The following is a 3,882-nucleotide window of genomic DNA, read 5'->3' on the forward strand; positions in this document are numbered from 1 at the left end:
CAAAGGAGCACCTGGCCACAGCGGATGTGGCGCATTAGCACAGAAGCGTGTGCAAGGGCGTTAGAAGTACTCGAAGCCACAGGAGCTGGGCTCGTACAGAGAAGGAAGGGCTGGTTGGAGGGCGGGCGGGGGCCGGGGGTGAGCAGTGAAGAGGGGGCCAGGAGGGGCCCTGGTGTCACAGGGTGGAGCCTGGGCACGTGGGCAGCCGGGGGACAGCCGGGAGTATCTGCATAAGATGGGTTCCAGGTCTCCTCCAAGGCAGGTGGCACTGCCAGCTTGCGCTGTGCTCCCCCCGAAGTCAAAGCAGGTGTGAAATACTTGCATCGTTATGTAGAACCCACATATATTTATGTAAATTAAATCCATTTGCCCGATCTGAAACATTGGTCCGTGGAAGCCTGCCACTGATCTATGCCAAGCCTCCAAAAAATAATAATCATCATCAAAAGCGTCTGGATTCTAGAGCTGTTTGTGCCAAAGGGTACCCACTGGCTACTTGCCGTACCTGCCCGCTGAGGTCTTGAACTTGACCGGCGAGTCCAACATGAGATGTACGATGAGTGTAATTACACACTGCATTTCGAACACGTAGTATGCGTAAAAGAACCTTCAAAATATCGTATTAATTATTTTTATCAATTGCACGTTGAGGTAATGTTTCGGATGCACGAGATGAAATAAACGTAGAAGGATTCATTTCATCCAATTCTCTTTGCTTTTTTTAATGTGACAACTAGAAAGTTCAAAATTACATACGTGGCTCATATTACCTTTGAGCTGGTCGGTGCTGCTTTTGAGCCAAATTCTGTCATGTATCTGCTATGCATCCTTGAGGGAGTTACTTAACTTCTCTGTTCCTCTGATTCCTCAACTAGTAAGAAATCGAGCTGTGAGGATAAAATAATTTGATATATGGAAAGCACTTAGAAAAAGATCTGGACTACAGAACGTTTAGCTACTAGTATCTATATTTCTCCCTATCCATTTATCTAGTCTATTATCTATGTATCTGTCAGCCGCAACAAATCCAATGTGTTTTTCTATGCCCAGCACCAAAGTGACAAACAAAAGCATCAACTATTACAAAGACTTTTATCATTGTTTTTTCTTTTTTTTAATTTTTAGTAGGAGTTTCAGCGAAGTACAGTTATAAACCAGAGATGAATCTTAAAAGAGATGTTTCTGTATTTCCACCCAACTGTTGCAACGGTGACAGCACCTGAAATATTTTGCTGAGAGTCAGAATGATTATTCAATTATTTTTCAAAATAGTTTCCCAGCCTTTAAAAAACATGAACTCCTATAAAGCATTCTTGTTTTTTTGACAGCACACAATGCCATGTCCATCAGGTAGGGCAGGTATTTTTAGTGTAAACAGACAATTGTTTTTGGTTGTTTACTGTAAATAAGAAGTATTTACACTGGAATTAGTGAGTCATTTAACTGGAACCTGCAGCTTATTTGTGTGTGTTTGCTTTTGCTAGTTTCTTCTCCTGAACTATTAATTTGCTTAAAAGTGAACCGAAAACCTATACCACGTGGACATTTCCGAAAACTGGAGAAGTTCAGAAGTTGGAGGAGTGTGATTTAAGAGAAACGGGAACAGCATCGAGCTTGGTGTGATTTAAGGGACTTGGAGGGACATCGAAGGTACGTACGTTCGTTATTCGAGAATTTCTTGTGCAAAGAGAACTCTGCCCACGTGACCCTGGATGGGTAAACGAGAGTAGCCTAGCAGGACACGGGCTCTCATATGATCCCATCATTGTCCCAATGCCTTTAAGGGGACCGATTCTAACTTTGGGCTCCGTAACTTAAAAGGAATGTGACGCATAGAGAGAGAACTGCGAGAGACGCTCAAGAGATGAGAAACCGAAATGCCTGAGAACAGAGAATTTTCACAGTTTTTAATTCTTAACACACGCAGAGTTTTCGTTTGCTCGTTCGTTTGTTTGTTTATCTGGAAAAGAGCTAGACTGACGTTTCCCACAGCTGGAAATGACAAATGAGACTAGGGCAGCGTGACGCCGGACAGACACCTGGACGGACCTCAGCTCGCGATCAGCCCCGCCGAGCGCTGTCAGCCCGTGCTGCCTGAGTTCGTGTCGTGGGTCTGACGTTTTCAGAGGAGCGGGGAGATAGCCCCTTTCTGCATGCCCGCAGCGCCCTGGGCTCCCCCAGAATGGCGCACAGCCCTCTGGGTGATGGTTTCCACTTGCGTGTGTGTCTCTCCCGATCACCAAGGACTGGGGCCCAAGGCTTCTCTGTCTGTCCTGCCCCAGAACCTGGCAGTGTCCTTGGCACACAGCAGTAGTCACTTAATAAATATGCATTGCCCGAAGGCGTGACTAAACATAGGAAAGTTTAATTTTCTTAAAAGGATATTTTAGAATAATCTGAGGTCATTCTTTTGCTGCCATTAGGGCCGTTATCAGATAGTTTCTTAATAATCCTTGATTTTAAGACCAGGGAGGAGATGGGATGACAGCGCATGGCTGAAGGAGTTCTAGAATCAGACAGTTCTGTTTCCAGCCTGGACGGGTTGAGGGACCTTTCCGAAGCTCATCTTCTTATCTTAAAAATGGGGACAGTGATGCCTCGTGCCCTGTAGGGTGATTGTGAGCTTGTAAGTTCAACACAACGATGCACAAAAAGTAGTTAAGCTAACTGTCTATCACAGTGTGAACAGTATAGCCACCCACCCACCCATGCACCCATCCATCCATCCATCCATCCAACAAGTATCTATCAGTACACGATAGGTCCTATTCTAGGTGTTAAGGACAGGCCAGGGTGCAGGGTCATTGTCATGTTATAAGATGTAAAGTCTTTAGATAAATCACTTGTCCATGATGCTTCATCTCCCATAACTAGGAGGCCACGTCCTAGGGCTGCTGTCGTGGGCCGGCTGTCGTGAACCAGTACCTTCCTATCTAGCGAGAAGGTTGGAAACGCAGGTGACCCTGTCGGCCAGTCTGACGTCCAAGGACTCCCGAGAGCAGAGTGGCCTGGAGGTCGACTCGGGCATTCGGCTCCTTGCTTTAGCCGTCCCGTGTCATTCCTCGGCTTCCTGAAAGTCCAGCTGGCTCCGAGAATGTCTAGAACTTCTGCTTAGGGTGACAGCGTGTGGCAGAGAAACGCTCGAGAAACTTGCCCCAGCTTTTTCTTCAACCCGAGGCCGCTTTTCAGACTGGAGGCGTGTCCAGGGACGCTGACGCTTTCAGGGAAGGACAGCGGACGTCTCCCGTGACACAGCACAGGTGGCTTCGCTCTCACAGACCCAGAGCCTTTGCAGCTGCTGGGTCTGCCGCCAGGATGGACCTTCACGTCTTTGTACCTTCTGGGTGTTTCTCCTGGGTAGGGGCGAGGAGATAAGCTGGAGCACAGGGTCCCCTCTGGCACTCGATCTGGAAAAACCAGTGCGTCCTCTTCCAAGAGCAGGTCCTGCTGGAAATCAGGGCACCCTCTCCGTCCGCAGGTCAGCGAAAGTGGCCGCCGGTCAGGCGAGGGCGTCACACTCTTTGCCTCTTTTTCTGCCTCTCCTCGATTTCTTGATTTCTTATCCGGAGTCTATCTGAAGGGCTGTTTCTGAGGGTATTTTCTCTGGCAGAGGTTTTCCTCTCTTAATTTAGGGAGAAGAAGAATTGTGCAGAGAGGGTCACAGAAGAGCTAAGGGTTCGTTGAAGAGACACCATCAAAGGCAGATTCTGATTTTTCAGCTCGATCTGAACATTTTAAGTTTGATAACTTTGAAAGAGTTCATGGTTTTACTGGCTGTACCATCCAAGGTTACAGGGTGCCAGAAGGTCGACATTTAACAGATGATTTTTTTCGGTGTCTCCTTCAAGGAATTCGACGAGTTTTCCTTCCCTTTCTCTCCCT

At 47.2% G+C, this 3,882-nt stretch overlaps 1 long non-coding RNA gene across 1 annotated transcript in view; it reads left to right on the forward strand.

Moving 5' to 3' along the window:
- The window catches only part of LOC111744294, a 6,619-nt gene extending 2,743 nt beyond the window's left edge, over positions 1-3,876 (forward strand). The window contains exons 2-3 of the long non-coding RNA XR_002782099.1: positions 1,485-1,650; positions 3,633-3,876. This is a non-coding gene — a long non-coding RNA (uncharacterized LOC111744294). The remainder of the gene's footprint in view (positions 1-1,484; positions 1,651-3,632) is intronic.
- Positions 3,877-3,882: the final 6 nt, after the last annotated feature.

This window comes from Pteropus vampyrus, unplaced genomic scaffold (genome assembly GCF_000151845.1).
Source record: "Pteropus vampyrus isolate Shadow unplaced genomic scaffold, Pvam_2.0 Scaffold131, whole genome shotgun sequence".
Taxonomy (NCBI): Eukaryota; Metazoa; Chordata; class Mammalia; order Chiroptera; family Pteropodidae; genus Pteropus; species Pteropus vampyrus.